Raw genomic sequence first — 25,584 nt, forward strand, 5'->3', positions numbered from 1 at the left:
TTAGTAGGTCAGCAAGTAAAAAAAGGCATTAGCAGATCACAGTGGTCGTTTTTGTTCAACGGTACACCTAGTCTGACACGGTTATTTTCAAACAAAGATTAGCGATAATAGTTTTATTGCAGACATCTCAAATTAAACAAATAATTGTAATGCTAATATTACCAACCACAATTGCGGCAATGACAAAATCAGACGATCTGTTGACAGAACATCTCATAATGTCATCAATCATGTTAATGTTTAGATAAATACGGTCCAAAAATACTTCTATCTACTACGTAATTCGTCCTGAATTGGCAAACACCCGGACAAAAATAATCTCAAAGCCGTAACAGATGTTCGGTGCGCTTTTAAAATTTGCCAGTGGAACAGACATAGAGCAAACAAACCAGTCAAAGCTTTGTCTAACTACGATTATGACGACATAACTCTAAGCAATAGAGCTTGAAACATTTAATTCATACGAAGCTGGCACAATGGGACATATTAAATGATTAGAAGCGCGACATTGCAACATACCACTACTTGTTACTGATGGTCAGAGTTCACGAGAATAAGAACTAGAGCAACATCTTGTTTATCCTTAGATATGAGTGAGAAAAACCTCAATTTGCAGCGGATGAAGGATTACATCTATCAATCAACTGGAAAAGTTCACGAGGTATAAAAGTGCTGTACCTATGATTGATCGAAATACTAGGATCATCTTCATTGTTGAGGAAAATTGAAATTCTCAAGAGCTAGTTTGATCGAATTTACTATAATATCTTACTAGTAGTATGTGAAATAATTTCTCCAATTTAGGAGTTGCCAGCCACATTGTCACACTTGTGGGCAATAACGGTAGAAACGTGCTGACATCGTGAGATGTGTAAACCGCAGCTTTGCAATATCTATCCCGATTGCGACGGAAACGAGACATGTGGTAACAATCTATGGCCGGCCATATACAATACGAAGGACAGGATGCTTTGAATTCAGAGCAAGCGCTGGAAGGACGTACATATGGACGAATATCAATAATTTGACGCGTCGTAAAAAAGTATGAGACGCGTCCACCTTTTTGGTGAAAAATAAAAGAGAAGAGGTACCAGTTGAACATGGAACATTGGATGGATAGTCGGTTATCTTTTACCTGTAGGCCTAAGATGCGCGCATCGACAATGACATGATATGATAAGACAATTTTCGATCACGTAGATAATTTTATCATTTTCCCTAACATGGGACCATCGATAGAAAAGTCTATCGACCGCTATCGCGTGATAACCCAATTGTTGCCATATTAAGAAAAATTTGCGTTATTATGTTGGCCAACCTTGAAATATTTTAGCTCATTCGTTCAATCTCGTTCATTTCTGCTATTAATTCGGCTAAAACACATATCTTAAAGCAGTGAGAACGTCATTAAAAAAAAGTTATGTCAAATTTGTTGACATTACATGACTGCTTGATTGTATTGATTGTATTTGTTTTTAAAATTGTATTTTTATGTTTCCAGTCTTATTTTTAATATTTCTAAAGTACGGAAAATATCAAACGAAGAGATAACCAAGTTACAGAAAAACAATGAAGAATTCCTAATCATACCGATAGTATTAAAGAATGAAGTCTTCAAAATTAACAGAATAACCGAAGTCCGAACTCCACTACCTATCCCATAATGCGAGGTTTACAGTAATTATTCAACGTACATGAAGCAGTCAGAAAGTTTATTGAGATTTGAGAAATAAAGTTACACTCATAAGTAGCAAAGTAAGTAGGTACCTAAAGTCTAAAATATTAGCTATACTCCGCACATCTTGATTTTCATAATTAATAACACCTGATAAAAGGAAAAATATCTTTATTCCTACAAATAAGCTTTCACCTTCTTTCCTATATTTATTTCACATAGTTCTTTCACGGTGTAATAATATTGATGATCAACATTTTGTATGTAAACTTAAAATACAAATAGGATTAAGTAAATGTTTCTATTTATGAACTGTTTATGTAATTGTAATAATATAATTGTGTTTAAATAATATTCTTTTTTTTTTCAGACAGTGGATGAAGAAGTGTGGGATTATGAGTGATTATTTCATTCTAAAGCAGACATAAGCAAGTCTCGCTCACTGTCATGAAAATTCACAATAACAATCAGCAAAAAACTTCAAGGATACTGGCTAGGCTAACCAATTCATGGAATTCTGTTAGTGTTTGAAATTATCAATAGCTATTGTAAAACAAAAGTTTTCCAAATAAAGATTTTGTAAATAATGGTTGAATTATTTTGAAATTACACTGCAATAATGAATTTATTGCCTGGTTGGTAGCGGCCTGCGTGATGTTGTCGGTCCACCTTGTGGGTGGACACTCGACGTCCCACGCTGCGTATTCCAGTACCCGGCCTCCACTCCAGAACCTTGCTGCCCCATCGGGCAACATGGAAAGCATTACAGCAGTGGACGTCCTATGGCTGAGATGATGATGAATGAATTTATTATAATGGAATAAATTGTACAAGATTATCATCCTGTCACATTAAAGCCCTTAAAAAAGTCCAAATGGAGGAATTAGATTTATAGTAATGTGTCGATGTTAACCGTCAAGTTATAAAATTAGTAAAATTCATTTATTCTCATTGTTATTATAGCAATTTTTTATTGATTACATATCCCACCCAATGCTAATTTCTGACAATGACCTTGCCACTGTTTGAAAATAATGTAGACATAAGAAGCTCGGTCACCACATTCTGCCCCATTTTCAATAATTTTTACAAGATTATGTACAGATGACAGTAGGTACTTAAATCAAGCTAAACACTATGGGGTATCTCACGTCATTTGCAACTTAATATTTGTCTGATGTACTGTTGTTGACTGCCTACCTAAGTAGGTAAGTAAGTAATGGTTATTTTACAAGGTAGGTAATGTAATAATTAAATGTGGGTGGGACTGTGGGAGCACTTAGATTTTGCAGTTAATGATTATAAACTGTCGCAAGATTCGCCTCACATCCATTGCAATAATTACAAAATGCTGCTTCTGATAAACTCTTGAACTAAAACTCAATCTCCACCTAGAAGTAAAAGTATCACAAAGGTGCTAGATTCCTTTCTTTGAATTTTTCTAGCCTCAAATTAATCGTAAAATGTCATTTACCATTGTAAATGATAAATAAATAGAGTTAAAGTAGCTTGCAAAAAATTCAATCTCCTATCGTCTTGCTATCGTGGGCATGGATCGAGGACGATAAAAACACCACATCCTATCCTATCGTGATGTCAAAATATGATATAGTTAGCGCTTCATGTTAGGGCTTGCCAGGTTTATCACAAAAAAAAAAACAAATCTATCACTATCACATTTTGACAGATGACATGATAATTTTCGGGGTGCCATGTTAGCGCCGGTAGATAAAACGATATAGTGACGTCAAAATCGATATAACGCCGCGATAGCAGTTTATCACGGCGCGCATCTTAGCCCTGCAGCACTAGTACCAGCATTATAGCTTAGATAAATAACAATCTTGCTGATCAAATGAAAAAGAGATCAACGCCCATTTCATTGAGCAGCTTTTTCGATAACGGGCGTCAAGCGAGTAAAAAGTGAAGCATCTCTATCGGGTTTCTTCTCATTCATATCTTATCTTTGCAGTATTGTCTTTATGACTACTGTATTTCGATGGCGGCACTTAGTCTGGCCAGAAACCGTGCCGTAAATCTACTTTAGCACTTTCAGCGATAGGTTTACCAAAGTTTTTGATTTATGTTAGATATTTTTTACAAATTCAGATATGAATTCGCTTCCGAAACAAACAAAGAGTGTTGCAGTAGTACCAAAGTTATACGGTTTAGAACTTTTAACTCGGCCAAGAGGAAAACTGCAGCTTGAAACTTTAACGGCCATTCATTTTAAGCAGCTAGGCGGTCAGTTTTCTTAGTAAGTTTGCAGGTTAGAGATAATTCACTCACTTTATATCTTGTTTGTATTTGTATGTTTAAATGAGCGTGGTTAAGGTAGCTATTAGCCAACTCCTACAACGCATCGCATACCTGTTCTTGCGTTTACCAGTTTCGTGGTCGTGGAACACAGACTACAGATTCAGATAATACAAAAGAGAAACCGTAAAGCAGTATCTCTAATACGGTTTTATTTGGAGTAAGAGACATCTTCATTTACGACAGACAGAAATGTTTTACGATGCAAAAGGGGTCGTCAAAACGTGCTATGACTGAGATTGGTATGCGCAAATCTTCAGATATTCACTACAGATTTCATTGGGAATACTTGTACGTTAAGCAGGTACATATTTGAAGCAATTTTGCAATTATAATAATTATTTTTAAGGATATTATTTAAACAGAAAGATGAATTTGGGCTCTATGTTTTTGTTCCACTAGCACCGTTCCTTACAATCCACAAAATAGTCAACACAGTCCAACAAAAAATGGTCGCAAACTTATTCAAATATTCACCCTCTACACTTCACCCTCGGACTTTACCTCATACTTGCAAACACGGAAATTAGCAAAATTAATACGTAGAAAACATTTTTGATTCTTACGAATCGCAACTGTACTAAAGGGATAGCATGGGAACCCTCCAATTTAGACCCCTCGATAAAATCAGACATGGTTTACGGTATATAAGCACTAATGCTGTCGCCGACCGACTGTCCGTTATGGCTTCAGCGCCCCTTGGGATGACATACCGATTGCCCCAAGGATTTATTACAAGGGAAGACTTTTCAAGGGTACAAAAGCAAGAAAGCTGACTGAACCAACTGCGCACCTTTGAAATATTCACGCAAAATTGAAGATCCTTCTTAGCTTCTTTAATAACTAAAAGAACGCGTTTATGAAAGCGCTCCAAGGGAGCATATTAAAGGTCCATACGAAGAAAGTGGATTTAATAAATTTACAGGTAACTTTCTCCACTTAAACACAGCAAGAACATGTTTTACATAGAAAGTTTATATCTACGAGTGTAGATATTTTGATTATGATTGAGTAATAAATCTGTACTAAATAGTCGTAAAAAATTCAATATTAGTTGTGATGATAGGCTTTATCACAGATTTATCAGATGCTTTGTGATAAGTGACTTACATCGATGATTAGGTAAGTGATATCACAGTTTACTCATGTACGATACGATGATAAGAAATCATTACGTAAAGAAAAACCAGCTGGTCTGATTACAAACATTAATGATACTTCGCTACATTATCTTAACGGCATTTTAATTTTGTGTCGCCATTTTTTAGTTGCCACGCTGCGAAACAGACACCGTGAACATTTGATTTAGTAGAAAGAAAAAATATAGCATTCAAGTAGCTGCAGTGAGACGGAAGCAATGTAACTTCCCCTAACAACCCGCACTGATAGCTAGCACGGAACCGCGTTACGTAACAGCGAACTTAGTAACAGGCTGCAAAGCGGCTAATGCACAATTTATTCTTTCTGAATTCACAAGATATAATTCGGGCCTTTTCAAGGCGATGATGAATAGGGAGTTATAGGGCAGGTAATATATCCTATATATATCCTATACTGCATCTCACTTAACATTAGGTGCGATTGCGGTCAAGTACCTGTCTTGTTCTGCATAAAAAACAGTTTTTTTTTATAGTAACTATTTGAAGATTCTCCACTAAATCAAAAAGGAAAGACGCAATCAAATATTTACAGAGTCATAATGTTGGACAGAGCCTCAATAAGCCGTGGGGATTTAGAGAAATCTAAGAACTAATGTTCGGTCCTACTGAAGAAAATAACGAAAGGAAAGTTATTAAAGTAGTAGAAATTTTCCTACATAAATGACGTCATTGAATGAACTGCGTGCTTACTAAAGAACAGGTTACTTATTAGTATTATTATCTTAGTTATATTTTAAACTACGATTACAAATGATTGAATAATAGGTTACGTACGTTCCAAAGGAGCCATTATTATTGAAGATAGAAAGGCATCGACGGAGCTTGGTAGATTTATATGGAAATTTCCCATTCAGCGCCTTCGGAAACACAATGAAGATGTACGGGAGCATATTGCAGTGATGCAATATCGTGCGATTCGATAAATAATCCTATTTACTAAACGCGAATTGTACATAAGCGTTAACAAATTCCAATATTACAGATTCGTGAATTAGAAACATACATTTATCGTGATAACATATAATTATCTAGCAATAAATAAGATTGTAATCTGTTTATTCCCGCTCTAGTAATTTTATAACAACGAACACGATTTTACACTGGATCTTTCCAGCTTATTCGTAAACCGAGAACAAAAAAGGGAAGATGTGTGTGTAGAATCATCCAATTTCGTTCAAGTTCTACACATAATAAAAGGGTGAGAGATATGACAGCAGTTTCATTTGTGATGGTCGTTTAAATTGCTCCAGATGGCGGCTTGGGAAAGACTGTTTACTTTCTACTACATTTATTCGTACAGATGCATTCTGCATTTCTCATTAAGCGTAAGAACAACAGACCAGTTGCAAAGAAAAACATACTTGTGAATTCTGAAGCTCTATACAGTGTGAGTCACGTTAAAGTGTACATATGCAAATAGATGAAACTAGACGTATTTTTATCGACAAAAAAGAGGTCAAAAAATTTTTGAGATTTTTTTTTAATTTTTTATAGAATTTTTTTTCTTCCAATTACTTATTGTAAAGAAAACGTAATAACTTTTAAACTAAGCGGTATATCCTGATAAAATAAAAACAGTAATAATGCTAAATAACAGGTAATACTAAAAAAATACATAAAATACACAAAAAAGGCCAACAAATAATAAAAAATGATACTTTTTGAAAAAAATATGCTTTTAAATTCGTGTTTTTTTGGTTATTTGATAAATTTCTCCAAAAAATGCCCCTATAACCGGTAGTTTTTATTACTTTGTATTATTCTCTATCGTATTACCTTCGTAAAACCAAAAATCGCATGTCTCTATCCCTATCACAACGTTTGCAATGATCGTTTGAACTAAGCCTCTCCGGGTGCGCCATTCAAAGCTTCGTTAACAACGAAACTGAAAATGGCTCTAGATTTGTAATTTTGATAAAGACAAGTTAGATTTCAAATAAAAACAAAAGATTTCGAAGTAAAATAAGCATTTTAGTTAAAATTAAAATTGTCTCTACCTGTAGCGGAGAATAATGTTGTGGCAGGCCTTTGTTCAAACGATCATAGCAAATGTTGTGATAGGGATAGAGACATGCGATTTTAGGTTTTACAAAGATAATACGATAGAGAATAATACAAAGTAATAAAAACCACCTGTTATAGGGGCATTTTTTGGAGAAATTTATCAAATAACCAAAAAAACACGAATTTAAAAGCAGATTTTTTTCAAAAACTGTCATTTTTTATTATTTGTTGGCATTTTTTGTGTATTTTATGTATTTTTTTAGTGTCGCCTGTTATTTAGCATTATTACTGTTTTTATTTTATCAGGATATACCGCTTAATTTAAAAGTTATTACGTTTTCTTTACAATAAGTAATTGAAAGAAAAATTTTTTTATAAGAAATTAAAAAAAAAACTCAAAAAATTTTTGACCTCTTTTTTGTCGATAAAAATAGGTCTAGTTTCTTCTATTTTCATATGTACACTTTAACGTGACTCACACTGTAGAATAGAACGAAGGACCAAAAAAATTAACTAGAAAAAGGTTATGTTAGAGAGAAAATAGTCTGTAGCAGGGATGATTAGAGGTACTAATCCCTTAATGTTTCTGGTAAGGCCCAGAACAGACGGTGAAACGCAACTGCAACGAAATTGCAACTTTCTGATGATTCTTATGACGTGAATGAAACTGAAAGTTTCAAACTGGTCGCGTCATGTGTGGTCTCTCAACGGACGCTATGGCAGAAACAGATGCAACTCAAAAGTAACTAGCAGTTGCAGTTTCGTTGCAGTTGCGTTTCACCGTCTGTTCTGGGCCTAAGTGCAACAAAAACTACACCGGGTCAGGCACCCTTTCTCGCCGATAACGTGTAATGGGAAGCCCAGATGTACGCTTGCGTAATCAGATTAAAGGAATTTGTGTCACGATGTTCGTAGATGTTCGCATCATAATGTTCATCGTCGAGCTGTGAATGAAATATTGCAGATACATAACTGTGCTATGTGCTCAAACGTAGACATGCCAACACGCAAACTTGAGTCGAACAAAATAAACATGTTAACCGAAATGCAAATGACTTAAGAGAGAAGAAATGATTTTGAATTAAATTAAACACGACTACATAGTTCCGCAAGTAAGAATATTAGTAACTGAAGTCACGACCACTGTGTCAAAATTCTTTTCGGACAATGTTGTAAAACGAAGTTGTATTCTAGGAAGTGAGTCCAGGGAATTTCTGGAATAAACTTCTTTTGTAGAATTTTATTTGTCATGCTTTAATTGTTGTGAGTCACGTAAAAATATATTTTATCATTTTATTCTCACACACAATTTCCGTTTGATAAATATGTCAAGAGTTAACACTGATTCCAAGGGTTTTAAATTTAGCATCACGCTCGGGTTAGCATTTTTACGACTTAATGAAAATTTAACGGTTACGCGAGTTTAATGACTTGGTTAACCGTGCGAGTCATAAACAAAGTGTAATCCTTAGAAAATACGTGGTAAAATGTATCCAATCAGCCAAAATTTTTCGAGTATTTTAAATATTTCTACTACGTTTTGATACTGAGTTGGATAAACGAAATCATATAATAGACAAATTAGGGTAGTATTAATTCAAGAGTATAATAATAACTAATAAGTAGATACAGTATAATAAGTTAAAAGAAAATTATAATCACAATATTCGTTTTTAAGACAACGCCACAAAAATAACCGAAAGATAATGTAGCGATATAAAACATTAATCACAAATTCATAGATTTTAGATTTAATATGTAGTCGACAAGCTAAACAACATTTTACTTTTATTATGAAACCATTCAACTGTTCATAATGAATGATCAAGAATATTGCTCAATCAAATGGAAGATCCCTTTTTTCTGAAGCTTTAAAAGGCAAATATCATAAAATAGTGTGCCACAAACATTTTCAATAAAAAACGATCGCAATCTATTGACGCAAGGATCAGGGAATTGAGAAAAGATCTGGAATTAATAACTAGGAATTATCCGAAAAGGCAAATATCCAAACAGCCTCAGATCATAGAAGGGAATAGATGTGAAACGGGGGCGTGGCGCGTGTCTCCGCGATATGCCCAGAAACGAACATCGGCCGCGTAGCTAGGTTAGTCGCGATTCAGTCGTACTAAGGAAATGTTCTCCGAATTTTTTGGATAATGCGTCGTTACGTGCAATAAAACAAGTGAAACGAAGAACTACAGGAACAATGGAGTCATTTACTACATGTAAGTATTGCAAATCCATTGGTATTTTGGTTATAAATAAAAAAAACTTAACATTTTTACGAACGAATTCAGTGCCGTAACAGTTACTGCGATATCGAAATCAGTGGTGATAAAAATTCTAACACACTTGTACATTGACGATTTAGTTAGCAACCACTTTATGTCATGCTCAACTACTGCGCGATGTATTTAATTTCTTCCGATATCCACTATCGTGTGAAAATACACAGTACGGCCCTCAGATCATAGAAGGGAATAGATGTGAAACGGGGGCGTGGCGCGTGTCTCCGCGATATGCCCAGAAACGAACATCGCCCGCGACGCCAGGTTAGTCGCGATTCAGTCGTACTGAGGAAATGTTCTCCGATATTGTTGGATAATGCGTCGTAACGTGCAATAACATAAGTGAAACGAAGAACTACAGGAACAATGAAGTCATTTACCACATGTAAGTATAGCAAATCCATTGGTATTTTGCTTATAAATAAAAAAAACTAAACATTTTTACGAACGAATTCAGTGCCGTGACATTTACTGCGATATCGAAATTAGTGGTGATAAAAATTCAAACACGTTGTACATTGACGATTTAGTTAGCAACCACTTTATGTCATGCGTAACTACTGCGCAATGTATTTTATTTCTTCCGATATCCACTGACGCGTGAAAATACACAGTACGGCCGCATGTGCCGGTCGTAACATAGTGCAGGGCTCGTGTTCTAATACGGTTTCCTATTATCGATAAATAGAAGTAAATTATTATTTTCTATTTTCTAATTTTGAATGAAAAAATCATGAGTTGCTTGCGATTTTTAAGTTTTTACAAAAACAATAACAATAGTAGAAGGGATTAGTAACTCTGCCGCACAATTTATAAACGCAGTAAGTAACACGTGAACAGTTTCGAGAAAAACGCGATCAAAGTTGAAATTTTATTTTGGGGTGTCTACAATTAGTTAGGCAAATATTTGTAAAAAAAAATATATGGGCTTATAGAGCTAAACTCAAAGTTTATTTTGATATGAGGTTTTTGTATTTTAATTAATATTTTGTATTTAAAATTATTAAAAAACTGTTTATATTATGGATTAACTAAGATTTCGTTCGATACTTACTACCCATGAATGCAGTATCATTGTTCCTTACTGCGTTTATCAGTAGTTTTGGTTACTTACGGTACATGTGTTAAATGATTGATTTAAATTTTAGTTCTTACAACGTAATATTATTATATGCGCCGTATCTTTACAACTTACTGCATTTATGAGAGGGAGTGTGAATCAAAATAATTTATCAAAACTTTAAATGCGCAGTAATAATACAATTATACTGCGCTTATCATAAGCCAATAACGCTTTCATGTTGAACTTTCCCAAATGACCAAGGGGTAAATGAAACAAGTATTACAAAATAATTGCTGAGATCGCTTGTTATTCAATCAAAAATTAAGATATGGCACCCACTTTTAGATCTTAAATATTATACCAATCTAATAAAATAAAGACTCGATCGTTCGTTTCAGCCGAAAGACGTCCACTGCTGGACAACGGCCTCCCCCAAGGATTTCCACAAAGACCGGTCATGTGCCGCTCGCATACAGGCACCTGACGCGACCTTCACCAGATCATCGGTCCACCTAGTGTGAGGCTTGCCCAAGCTGCGTCTTCTAGCTCATGGTCGCCACTCAAGAACTTTCCTGCCCCAGCGGCCATCAGACAACTCATAGTGTCTCCAACCTTCAGAGGAGTGGGGACAGCACGGCATTTGACATGATTTTTGTCTTGTCTATTAAAGACCCATTTGTTGAGAGGCTCTATTGAGGCAATCGAGGATTGAGCTTAGATCCTCCACGTTCTCAGCCATGACTACGATATCGTCCGCGAATCAAAGATGGGTGATGTACTCGCTGATGATATTTATGCCCAATCCGCTCCAGTCCAGAAGCTTGAAAACATCTTCCAGGGTGGTAGTGAACAGTTTTAGAAATATGACATCTCCCTGTCTGACCCCTCGCTGCAACTGGAGTCCTGATCCCGGAGACGGACTGACATTGTGGCCTATTCGTACAAGCCATTCAACGATTATATCTATAGTAAATTTGGCACCGTTGGAGAGACTGTAGCTTGAAGAGAGAAGTCTTTCTCATAGACCACAAATGCCAGACAAAGTTGCTGATTATTCTCCTCAGTTTTCTGCCATAAATAAGTATGTGGTCTATCGTACTAAAGCCTTATCGGAAACCGATTTGTTCGGGAGGCTAGATGTCGCGTGAAACCATTCATGATGACTCTCAAAAACAGAATCAGAAGTGAGATGGGTATAAAATAAATTCTTCACCAAGGTTTTGTTGCCTTTTTTGAAGAAGAGTATCACCACACTTCTGTGCCATACCGTAGGCGTTTTTCCCTCAAGGATGACGTAATCGAATAGCTTCTAAAGAGCCTTTAGTACCGGCGTTCCGCCGGATTTCAGAAGCTCAGCCGTGATTCCATCATCGCCAGGTGCCTTGTTGTTTTTCAGCTGTTTGAGAGCCATTCTAATCTCGTACAGACACGTCCGGGATATCTTCGGTATAGTGTCGGGTCAATCTAGCTCTTGGGTCTTCGACTAGATTTGTCATTTGGACAGGTTTTCCACTTCTTCCAATAACGTAAGAGTCAGCCACTGCGTTCATAACATGTTAACACCTAGGCAGCACTCTGACAATCCTTAGTATGTACGCAGTATAATTGTAATTACTGCATTAATATTAAGTACAAGTCATCTGTTTTTCCTATGGAAACATGATATCAGTGTGTGTTTAAGTGGAATTACTGCACATATACTATGTGCAAGGTGAACTTAACAATTGTAGAAACATAATAAGAATGATGTAATTGGCACATACTGCACTATTACTGTGTAGCAAATTAAGTAAGCGCGAGTATTCACGTAATATTAAGTTATTATGTGCTCTTACTGCTAACATAGTATGTGAAGAAACCTACAATCTGCTCTTTACTGCGTTTATGATAATATGTATCTTCCGTTCTAAGATAGATAGAAAAAAACGGGTCTTTGATTCTTATAGATCGCGATGTCAGGATTCAGAATATTCAAAACAATCATAAATGCAGTAAGTGGTACTTACTGCGTTTATAAATTGTGCGGCAGAACTGTCAACTATGTAATTACTATAAGAGCTAGTTGAAAGCCTAATATAGGCATAATTTTTGATAAACATAGGCGGTACGAATTTCGCCATAATTAAAAAGTTAATGCGCGATAGTAGTTAATAATAATTACAGTGATCCTGTTATTATTATTAAAGTAAATAATAATTATATTACCAATATTGTAAATACTGGTAAAAATCGCAAGTACCTAAAAGTCATGGGTTAAGCCCATGACTTTTCATACAAACTTTGTCAGTCTATAACTTCTATACTCCATCGATAACGACATTGAGCTTTGGTTGGGGTAAATTAATATAAGGTAACTTCATTTAGTCCCAATAATTGATTCTGAGTTTTTCGTCCATACAAAATGGAACTGACTCCTTTATGCAAAAATCGTTAAAGAACATAATAATAACGTATAATAATAAAAAGGTTTTCATACAAGCATTTTTTAAACCAATTTCGAGCCTTGCCCCCAGGATTTAAAGTATCGATATCTTATCGACTCCATTTTATCTTTCTTCTCTCTAATTGCTTTTTTCAAAGTGTGCGTCACGTCACGCGGCCATTGATTGGCCATAAGGCACGCCTTCTGGCCAATCACAGCACTTTTAAGCCGGTTGCACATGTTGTCGTAGACTCTCAGTCGCTTTGTTTTTACACAGTTGAATGTGTGTGTGGGAGCTGTGGTGGGGGAAATGTGGGGACACTGGTTCTCGTTGTAGTTACGCGCGACTTCATATCTATTCTCTTTCTATGATCTGAGGTACGGCCGCATGTGCCGGTCGTAACATAGTGCCGTGCTCGTGTTCTAATGCGGTTTCCTATTATCGATAAATAGAAGTAAATTATGATTTTCTATTTTGTAATTTTAAATAAAAAAATTATGTGTTACTTGCGATTATAAGATTTTACAAAAAAAATAATAACAGTAGAAGTAATTAGTAACTGTCAACTATGTAATTACTATAAGAGCTAGTTGAAAGCCTAATGTAGGCATTATTTTTGATAAACATATGCGGTACGCAGATCGCCATAATTAATCCTTCAAGGCCCGCGAATCTAGACACAATAGATAATCAATTGTTATGACATTAATTAATGCCGTCTGGGACTCAAGCGGTTAAAAAGTAAATGCGTGATAGTAGTTAATAATAACGTATCCCAACTAATATTATAAATGCGAAAGTAACTCTGTCTGTCTGTCTGTCTGTCTGTCTGTCTGTCTGTTACGCTTTCCCGCTTAAACCTCGCAACCGATTTTGATGAAATTTGGCATAGAGATAGTTTGAGTCCCGGGAAAGAACATAGGATAGTTTTTATCCCGGTTTTTGAAACAGGGACGCGCGCGATAATGTTTTTCTGTGACAGACAAAATTCCACGCGGGCGAAGCCGCGGGCGGAAAGCTAGTAATAAATAAAGCAAATACCTTGACTTGGCCCACGATGTGACCGCCATGTGGGATGTTGACTCGACGATCATTGTCCCGATAGTTGTCTCGGCAAACGGGCTAATAGCGAAGAGCTTCGACCAACATCTAAAGAAGCTCTCGCTAGATGATTGGCTCAAGGGTCAGATTCAAAAGGCGGTGATCCTCAGCACGGCACGCATTGTCCGGAGGTTCCTCAGCCTGTGACCCTGACCACCGGTAGCTTGGGCCCTGCTCCGCTGCCAGCGGGTTAACTATTTTTAAGATTTTTGTTTTTATAATGTATTTTTATTTTTTGATAATTACATTGTAAAAAGAAAAAATTAAAAATAAGAAAGAAAAATTAATAAAAGGTTTTCATACATAAGCATTTTGTGAAACCAGTTTCTAGCCTTGCCCCTAGCGATTTAAAGTATCGATATCTTGTCGACTTCATTTTATCTTTGTTCTCTCACTAGTTTTCAAAGTGTGCGTCACGTCACGCGGCCATTGATTGGCCATAAGGCACGCCTTCTGGCCAATCACAGCACTTTTAAGCCGGTTGCACATGTTGTCGTAGACTCTCAGTCGCTTTGTTTTTACACAGTTGAATGTGTGTGTGGGAGCTGTGGTGGGGGAAATGTGGGGACACTGGTTCTCGTTGTAGTTACGCGCGACTTCATATCTATTCTCTTTCTATGATCTGAGCAAACAGCTTAAACCATAAGCAAGCAGCCTTCAAAGATATTCCAAATAAACCCTCGGTCTGGGCTAAATTCACGAATCCCAATGCCCTTCACTTGGGCAATCGCGTAATCGATAAAATAAATATTAATTTATGGAAAGCTCTTTCGTTATTCTTAGAAGGCGAGTAAAGCGTTATAAAATGTATTCAGAGAGCCAGGCAATTGTTTTTGTATTTCAGGGAATGATAGTAAATCAATGAGAAACGTGAGATTTTTACAAATTTTTGATTTTGGTAAAACAAATCACTAAGAAGGTATGTATCACTTTACGTACAAGTAAAATAATGAACTAAGGTCAGGAGCCGATCACATAGCAGCACGCCTATGAATTTATATTTTGATTCTAATGCCAATGTCTAAAAGCACAGTTTCAATTGTCAATTTCATGTCCAATGCTAACCATACAGGTTTACACTGCACGCTTGAAAAGATCGTTTGTTGACACGACTCTCGTCATACGATACCTTGTCACATCATTAACTTTAGATGACCTGCTCCCATACCACAGCCACCATGCATGAAGATGTTTAAAGGAAATATCACTTATCCAGAACTCCATAGAAATTAAAATGGCAAGGCAGACAATGTCTCAAAAAGTATTGAACACTAGGCAAATTCGGTTAAAAGATGTATTCTCTTTTCCGAGAAAATTCCGACCCTTTTTCTCGACGTAAATCAGATTCTAAACGTCCCCATTCATTGCAAGATGGCCTGATAGATAGCACGATTGTTTTCGAGGCTAATTGCCGAGTAATTGAGACACCGAAATCTATTTAGGAACATTGATTGAATACAATTGCTAAGGACAAATGCTTTGGGGAACAGGAACATGGAAATCAGGTTGCCTATGTTACAAATGTACCTTAAACAGTAAAAAGAGATATTTAAAAAGTGGTAAAGTTTCTGATCTACCGGTAATTAAAGAAAGAGTAAAAAATACACTCCAAATTAAAGATGATTCTGGAAAGCAACTAATTACTTTTAAAGTTACGAATACACATACAAATGAAGCTCCGTTCAGGTGAAACAGAACAGTTACCTGGCGGGACTTGAATACAAATGTTTGGACGTCTGTGCGAGGACAAATACCCGATGCTGATATCCGGGAAGGGTTTCCTGGCTGCTTTTGTTACCTAAAATCGTCCACCATTGTACGCCATTCATCCCTACGACATTAATGGGGCTTTTATAAACGAAAATGTTGATTGAGTTACTGAAGTTAACGTTTGAGAACATCGTTGATGAAAGGGAAATTTAAATTTGAATAAACAGATTGAAAATTGATACGATACAATTTGTTTTGCTTGAAGATTTCATCACATCATTAAAGACTGCTAAATGTGGTCGAAAAATGATCTATTTTTGTTTAGCTGTTAGACAAAATGAACACATTCATTCCCGTTCAATTCCAAATGGTTAATAGACAATAACTTCGTTCCGCCAGTCACATTGGCATTCAATGACAAACATTAGCGCAACGACCCACTACAATCCAGTTGTAAGCGGGCTTAAGCGTTCCACCAACACGCTGGGACAACTGTCGTTGGTGTTGCCTGAATACTAATTGGTTTATCGGATAGCACCGACACTTTGAATGCATGAACTTGTAAGTATTATTGTTTGAATACAAGAAATCAGGTCCGTGAATTGTTCAATTTGGTTATTGCCTTTGGTGGAACCTTAGTCGATCTTTCGTACGAAACTTAGTAATTTAATTGCAAATTAATTGGAAGACTGATATTGTTAAGTTTAGCTCAACCCACAGGTGATAGAGAAAATAAAATAATAATTAGGGTGATTGCTACAGTTATTGGCCCTTTAAGAGCGTTGTGTAAGTTAACTTGTGTAAAATGTAACAAAAACTCGACTTTTGTTTACTTTTTATACTTTATTATGAGAAAACAATATTGCTGCTGTTTAAGCTAGTACCTATTTGGTGTTATACGATAAGAATTACAATAATAATTATAAAAATATCAGAGATCACATTAAATTTAGCTATTGGCCCCAAAATCACAGTAATTGGCTCCTAGAAGTACAGTTATTAGCCACCGAAAAAAACACATAAAAATCACTGAAATTTCACGCTTTGTAATCCTAGCTCATTTTGTCTTTCCTTAAGATTAGCTAAGGATTCGTCATCAGTATCACTCTTATCGATTTCTTCATCTATCTCATCATCGTCAGTACATTCAGTAACATTGTAACAATTGTGACAAAGATAACTGTCTCCTTCTTCTTCAGGAATATGCTGTTGCACAAGATTTATGAAAGACACGGTGACATTCAGAGCAAACTAAAAGTCTATTTTTTATAAGCTTTTTGCAAATATTACAGATTTGATTGGATACAGATACATTATTCTTACTTTTTTTTATTTTAGCAGTTTTCTTTTCTTCAGCTTTCAGTTTTCTGTCCTCTCTTTTATGTTCTCTTTCAATTTTCCGTTAGCTTTTTTCTTTCTCGAGGATTTCTTTTTCTTTAGCTTTTTCTTCCAGAATCCTCTGATATTCTGGTTATGGTAACGGTTCATCTCATCGTTCTCGTTCGTCTACAAGTACCTATCTCATCTTCTTGGGTCCCAGTTTTAGGGTCTTTTGTCTCTCTTTCTTTATCTCTAGTTTGAAGTTCTCCTATTTCACTCAATGTTGATTCTTTCTCCCGACTTATAGGTTCAGGTTCATCTGTAACTTCCGCTTCCAATCCATTTTGCTTATAATAAATAGTCCCACAAACGATAGAGAATAAAAAAAATCATTGTTTTGCATTTCAGGTATTATTTGTTTTATTTTTTTAAACTGATTAGGTGTTTCTGTTCCAACTACTTATACCAACCTTAGTATACTGTGTTACCAACGGCATCTTGTAACAATCTAGGTAAAGTGAATCAATAAAAATAGTTATTGGCCGTGCATAAGTGTCAGTAATTGGCCCCCCGGCTAATTACTGATCCTAATAGGTTAGGACGTTAGTATTTTAATAGCAAATATTTAAGGGTTAAATTAACTTAATCTTGAATAAAAATACAATAAAAGTAAATTTTAATTATTGGCCACCCATGGCCAATAACTGAAATAAATTGAAATGTGGTATAGTTATTGGCCGGTCTAATTTTAAAGTTATTTTATTCCAAAACAAAGTAACTTAATCTATCTACATAAGCTACCATTTATCTCTTTACAAAAAAACAGTAAAATTACTATAACAAGCAAAAACAATTAAATTACGAACAATATTCATAAATATTTACCTTAAATTTTTGACAAGCATGCGGCTACTCGGACGACTCGTTGTCGAAAGAAAGCTTCTGCTGTTTAGAGTGCCATCTGTTCTTACTCTGACATACTACATTGGACAGCGTATTGCTCAGAGAAAGTATTTGTGTCTCTTTTCCACTCTTAATAACGTACATATGCTTGTTTATTTTTATTTTAGCCAAGGTGGCCAATAACTATGTACAGGCCAATTACTATAGCAATCACCCTACCTACATTAACTTTTCTAATCGTATTAAGAGCTAATAGCTGCTTTTATGCAAAATGCTAGCAATTTGACGAATTGGGATTTTTGTATCTCTTTGTAACTCTTATTTTATATTTTGACGACAGATGGATCACCAGGTTGTGATCTCAGTTGTTTACACCACACTATAAAAGAAAGAGTTTTCCTATGTCCAACCTGCAGAAGTAATCCTCTGATGATGGCCAGATCAGTACTCATTCTAATCCTAGCAAGTGAGACTGTGGTTATATTAAAATATTCGTTTTAATAGTATTAGCAGTCAAATTAGATTATGATAGCTACAAACGACTGAAACGTTGTGATGAGGCTTCCACGACACAATATTTGTACGTACAAGGAAAAATATTCCTTGCACTCAACGTTTAGGGAGAATGTGTAAATTTTAATAATAATAACGACTGATATCGATTAAAATGACTAATACAGACCAATTGTAATGGGGTCATTCCATGACAAATGTTACCGAGGGTGAAAAACTAAATATGTTGTTTTCGCATTAAATCTGATGAATTTTGAAAGTAAACATTCCAAATTATAATGTGCAACAAAAAAAACTGAAAGAAACAAGTAATATTTAAGTTATTAGTCTTCAAAGTCTATACTTAAGTCAACTGTCTGAATGATCATTTTCTCTCTAATTATTGGTAATACGATTTAAAAAAAACTATTAATCTGTGAAACGTTTTGCCACTATATGATTCGAGGGTATTTATCATAGTATTGGTAGATAGCGTCATAGTCCCAAAAAAATTGATAATCATCAAGTTTTGAGTGTGTTTTCTTGTTACTTCGGCGATGTAACACCCGAAACAGAAAAACAGGTATTTGTTTTATTATTGTACCTTACACATGGATTAGGGTAACAATATTTGGTAAAAGTAAGGTCATGGTAGTAATGATTTCAAATACTAACTAATATCTGAGCATGATACTAATTTAGTATGTTTCTTTCTTGATTAAAAACTGTAACACCCGAAACGTTTCGGGTATTACATTTTTATTTATATGTCGATAATGTGTGTATATTGCTTGGAGAAGTGAAAAAGTATTACTGTGAGGATCCTTTGACCTCCCACTAGCGCTGGCATCGGAAAAGGAGTCATATTTCTCAATTTAAGACTTTTTTGAAATGTCGACTTAACACTAAAATTAAGGTATTGCTAAAAAGTGTCGATGTTTGACATTTCCAATAAATATCGTAATTATAAATTAAAGTAATGCTATTTCAAGCCAAAAACAATAGAAAAAGCTATATTCTGAGGAAAAATTAAACTTGAATTTTGTATATTTTTTAAAAAAAGTTTCTTCGTAATTTCAAACCAGAATTCGCTCTATTTGTGTTTATTTGTTGTACTCTTTATTTTGTAGTACCTAGAGACTAATAAAACACCGATTTTATCGATAAAACGCTTTGAATTTTCGTACTCGTAACACCCGAAACAGAACCATTGTAACACCCGAAACAAAGAAAAAATTTATAAAAAAATAGTAAAACGTTTTATTTAACAGTGATTGTATGTTACATGGTTTGTAAATTTCATACTTTATAAGTCCTGTAAGTTTTAGGTATGATTCCTTAAGAAAATTCGCTAAATTTCGAGTAAATGCAGCAACAGTCAGAACATAGAGGCAAAATCTCGTAACGCCCGAAACGCACACTTTTCGACTCATATTTTCGTTATCCTACATTCTAAGCTGTACAAACTTTATTATTTAGATAAAACAACTAAAAACGGACAGATTAAGGCCCTAACATTATTAAAATACTATTTCAAAATACATGAAATTGTTGAATATGTGTGTACGAACGTAACACCCGAAACGATGGAATGACCCAATGATGTCATTTGCATGTCAACGTTTGAAGTAAATCGAGGGGGAAATATGGACATTGGACAAGGTCATGCAGGGGATTTTGCATCGTAATCGCTAATATTACACTCAATAATAACAAACTGGATATCATCGATGATAGTTTTTCTGAATTAAATTCAAAGTCAGGCATGGGCTTGTTAAGTAACCAACAATTTACGTATCCAACTTCAAAAACAGAAAAATTTACAATATAAATTCGATTATGTTCCCAGATTTCAAGAAGACAAGGAAAACACTTTCCGATTCTCCTTACAGCATTCACTTTGAAGATTTATTCCTTTGACGTAATAGGTAACTGCCAGCACTTAAGACTGTACATTTTCGTTATAAAATAACGCTTATTACAACCATGTTAAGCTAGCTTTTAGCATCAAGTCGTTTAAAAATGTTCTGAACAAGCTCTTATTCGGATAACTAGCTCATTTAATGTGTTAACTAGCTCAATGAGGTCGGATATTAGATTGCGGGAAAATCAGAAAATTTATATCAATTACCGTAACATCAAGTTTAATAATGATGATGAGGTTACGAGCCAATTTGAATATTAATCCTAATAATATGTTATTTAAGTCTAGGGCTGAACTGAGTCAGTGCCTGAGGCATGGGAGAGGCACGGGAGAGTATTTTTGAGACGTCAAAAGTGAGTGAGACTTCAGATTTCTTTAGATTTGTATGCTTACGTCATAATATGTCATACCTCAATCACTTACTCAGATAAGAACTAGACCAATAACTTTGAACACAGAAAATATTACAAGTATTCAACATAAGACCAGCATGGATGTAGTTCTTTAAGACACTTTAAATTAATTTGAATTGTTAATTAAGCCCGCCTAACACACAATTAGCGCAATGCAATTAGTTTTGCAGACAGACGAAACCATATAAACGGTTATCTTTATAAAAACGTAAATTAATTTAATTTTACGGGTCACGGCATACATAAACTTGTATTTATACACAAGCGAATACCTTTGTTTGGGTAATAAATGTTTGTAAAACCCGTACTTATTTAAAAATTAATTCACTCTAGAGTTGAAGTTGAGACTAAAAATGAGATTTCAAATACTTCAATGAGAGGAAGCCGTTTTGTGATGAAAGGCAAAAGAGGATACATGTCGTAAATTGGTATAATTAGAAAAAAAAAATGTAAATTATTTTATATATTGCTAATAAAGGTCCATGAACTTTGAATTTGAATTGTACAAAGGAGATTGATACTGAGCAAATAAAATACAATGGCCGGACATTGGCAGCGTCATAAAAGTGAACAGTCGTCTCGTCCATTGATAAATTCATAGAAACATATCGTCAAATGCAACGGTATTTGTCAAACGATATTTGTCTGGTATTTGCGAGACATGATAAGTTTTTTAGAGCAATAAACATATCATCTGCTAAATACGTAACTATTCATTAATCTGTACTCTCGTTAGAAAGTAACTTTGTTTGTAGTTATTTGTCTGTGTGTTTGTCCATTTTTCTGTCATGTGGATTTCAGCACTGGATTTGTCCACACCACACTTCATTATTGTCCAGGACATTTTATTAATTTACGCGGGCTACACGCATGCGGAACGCGGATAGGCTGCGGGTACACAATGAAATCTTTGTCCTGCGTGCAACCAGCAATGAAATTTTACACGCACGCGGACCAGAACCACACGCGTCCCGAAATCCCCATCACAGAAAAAAGGCACTTATGCCCGTTTTCACCATCAATCCCTAATTTTTAAGTGACCTACGGTAACAAATAACAGGAATTTTGTTTTCATAGGAGTCACTTAAAAATTAGGGATTCATGGTGAACACGGGCATTAATCTAAATAAAAAAATTGGGGGTCTAGTTTTTCATCTCTTTTGACGGCACACTCAGTTCTGTCGATGGTCAAGATACTGCTCTTGGGAGTCAATTCAAAATTAACTTTAAATATGTCTGCATAAGACTCACTTGAACAAGACAGCGCCAGGTCCCCGGAACCATTCCACAGTTGGATGAAAGCAATCCAATCACAGCACTTCTTTATCTAACGACACGCGCACATAACCTGAAACAATTGAAAGCGTTATCAGTACATGTATTTAAGCTAAGACTACACTAACTGGCTGGTGACAAAACCAAAAAAAAATCCGTCGAGACAAGAAAAACAAAGTTTATTAGCATTTTAATCACTGCAGCCAGCTTTGGTTCGGATAAGTAAAAAATATTTGGAGAATAAACGAATAATTTGGTGGAGAGTCTACGAAAGGACATACCTAGTTCAAGCTAAAAATCTCAGTTCAGAAACGGCGCCATAGACAACCAGTATCAATGACAGGTTGTCGGTCTTATTTTCCATTTGGAATATTGCAGGACCTTGCAGGACTCATTCATAGCGAAGAAGAATTCAGGATATTCATAGCGAAACGGAGTTATTGTTAACCGACTTCAACAAAAGGAGTGAGATTCTCATCAAGTATGATGTTTTAACATGAAAATAACTTTGAAGATAATACGAGCATTATTAAAGAATAAACTGTAGGGTATTTAAATTTCAATATAACACCCATTTGGCACTTCAATGATGCCTTTAGTACTTAAGTGGAAGTGAGACTTCATCATTACATTACATCACGTAACTTGGTTTGTGTTCTACACGGTGTGAGTGGTGGTGTAGGAAGTGTTCTGCATGTTCCAACTAGCTACATGTTTGTATTTGTAAAATAAGTCAGTTTAAACTTGTACAATGGATCAGGAACTAGCTGTGTTATAGCTAGTTTACTACATATTATTTTATTTCGATGTTAGAATGTACAGTTGCCCCTAAGAATAAAAGGGTGCAATGCAAAAAGCATCAACATTGGCAACCAAGGTCAAACTAAGAATATTTCGCCAGCTGGCATGAAAACCTACATCTCAGTAGAAGTAAGAACAATAGAAAGGCATTCTAATTATAATGCGGTTTCGCACATACATACCTAATTTAATTAATTAATATTAATACGAACCGATTTCTTAGAACGAGAGTAAAAATAAAGACTGGTAGACATAAGTCTTGTTCGGTAGGAAGATGTAGGCAAGTAGAACTGGCAAATAACTCACAGCTATCTAATAATCTTAATTTCATTTTAATAACGTCAAAGATCTGTCAAATTCCATACCAAAACACCGGTTAATATTATTGTCACAGTTTGGTGCAACTGGGGCTAAAGGTGGAACTTATACAGTCATCATCATCATCTCAGCCATAGGACGTCCACTGCTGAACATAGGCCTTTACCAATGCTTTCCATGTTCCATGAAATTATACAGTAGGCTTCAGGCACAAACTAGGCTTTAGCTATCAATAATAATGGGCTACGTTTTTCGTGTCGTGTCGCGAGTGCTTCCATCATGGTTTATTAAGGGCCAGTCAACCTAAAAATAGTAAATTCCCACGTTACACTTCGCGTCGACGACCTTTTTTCCTTCGCCAGTGAATATTTTAAACTGGGGCCAGCATGTATTTTGAAGACGATATTTTTAACGGTCCCAGTTTGGAAACTGAGTATAGAAGATAATCTAACAACTGGATAAACAGTGATTTGATAGGTTTCACTTAACAATTCACTGAAAATCTCACCGGCTCTCATTAAACGCTTATACGATTCACTGAATTGTTAAATTGAATCCGAATGTAGGATGCCGTATCTAAACGGACAGGCTTTTCAATTATAAGGGCAATAACGGAGCTTAAATCATAATACAGCCTATTTCAAGATTAATCCTCGTTTATAATATTATTCTATTATTATAAATACCCTTACCCACGCATTACAGATTTCAATTTGTATCAGAAATTCAGAATTCAAACATCCCGAAATGCCTTTCAATGAAGCTTGAGCAAAGTTATTAAAATCTGAATCGATTTTCTGATTTCTCATTTCAAAGCCAGTCGAGCAACCCACATCACAAAATCCAATCTACTCTATTGGAGTATTACAGAATACTGTAAAATAACTCAAAGACACTTATTTCCAAACATCAGACACGTGTATGACGATCCAATTATAGACCACCGTATAAATCTAATTCGAGATTACTGAACTATCTCTACAAATCGTTGAAATAGCTTCTTGTTACGAGCACGACACGCATTGGGAATAAGAAATCGTTTCCTGTCTGAGTCATACATAAATCCAAAGAATAAGTACACAGTTTCACCCACCGGTTAAGTTTGAGTAAATACATTGATTGAGGCAATCACTTAATGTCTCGGAACGAATGGCACACGCACATGTTTTTCAAAAACGGCATCACTGTTCACGGTATTTTCACGCACATCGCGAGTTTTCCGTGTGCGTTGATCGCCCCCTCTGAATCAGCACTGATCTATGATCGGTGTAATCTGCCGGCGCAAGAGCACGCGAGGCTTCCGTCCGTAACGTACACCCGCGGAGGTTCAAGTAAAAGGGTTTAGCGACTAAAATTTTAATTAATTAAGTAATTTTGAACTTTCGCGAGGCATAATTGAATTAATTTAAACAGGTTTTAATACTTAACGCGATACGCGGATAGGTAATATTGAAATATTAATAGATGCCAAAATTATTATCAGACAGGAGGAACGATGAAGAAATGGACTCAATTTCTAATAGTTTCACGCGGAAACAGATTATGTAGGTAGGTACCTATAGGAACCGCTCATGAAGGACGATTAGATACATTTTTTTGGAAATAAAATGTATGCTAAACTGTCAGTAATTCCATTAACTAGACTAGGGAATCGAAGTAGGTTGCAATGTTGGTCAATGGGTTCCGAAAGTCATCAATATTAGTCTTTAGGACGTTTCGTAATTACTTTTATAGACAGAACTTACGCACTTTCAGTGGGGGTAAAGGTTAATTAGGTAAAACAAACTTTATATGAACACGAATACACGAAAAATTACGATAAAGCACGTGACTAATAAATGAACACGATCCGATTAGTCCAATATACCTACCTAGTCACTTACCTATAATAACGGACTACGGCAGGTCAAAGTGAACTCTGTCACATCTTATTGTGATAGGCGCATTTGCTTGCAACAGAAAATGTACTGGCGTCGGTACATCTATACTAATATTATAAATGCGAAAGTAACTCTGTCTGTCTGTCTCTCTTTCACGCCTAAACCACTGAACCGATTTTGATGAAATTTGGCATAGAGATAGTTTGAGTCCCGGGAAAGGACGTAGGATAGTTTTTATCCCGGTTTTTGAAACAGAGACGCGCGCGATGAAGTTTTTCTGTGACAGACAAAATAATCGCTATTCGCCCGTCAACCGGGCGGCATTCTTTCGGACTGTTGCCATCCGTCGCAGGCGCACCGTCGCGCATGACAAACGAGACCCAGCGGGTGCTTCGATCAAAGCCAAATAGGTATACTTTTACATTATTCGCTCTCTTTACAAGTTTATTTTCTAGATTAGAAAGGAATTATTAACCTTTCATCTGTATTCAGTACGAGATTTTAAGATAGATACT

General features: G+C 35.6%; 1 protein-coding gene and 1 long non-coding RNA gene across 4 annotated transcripts in view; one reads left to right on the plus strand and one right to left on the minus strand.

Annotated features, from left to right (window-relative positions):
* Positions 1–25,584, minus strand: part of LOC135073725 (ADP-ribosylation factor 6) — a 46,224-nt gene that overhangs the window by 19,017 nt on the left and 1,623 nt on the right. For 2 of the 3 annotated variants that reach the window (XM_063967885.1, XM_063967899.1), the window contains exon 2: positions 22,047–22,143. The gene's annotated coding sequence lies outside the window, so the exon portion shown is untranslated. Of the gene's footprint in view, positions 1–22,046; positions 22,144–24,282; positions 24,442–25,584 lie in introns of those variants that run through there. The other variant, XM_063967893.1, reaches the window with a different exon arrangement.
* LOC135076234 (uncharacterized) lies at positions 1,131–2,262 on the plus strand. The gene is made up of 2 exons (XR_010258226.1): positions 1,131–1,755; positions 2,046–2,262. It is a non-coding gene; the product is annotated as an uncharacterized LOC135076234 (long non-coding RNA).

This window comes from Ostrinia nubilalis, chromosome 1, assembly GCF_963855985.1.
Source record: "Ostrinia nubilalis chromosome 1, ilOstNubi1.1, whole genome shotgun sequence".
Taxonomy (NCBI): domain Eukaryota; kingdom Metazoa; phylum Arthropoda; class Insecta; order Lepidoptera; family Crambidae; genus Ostrinia; species Ostrinia nubilalis.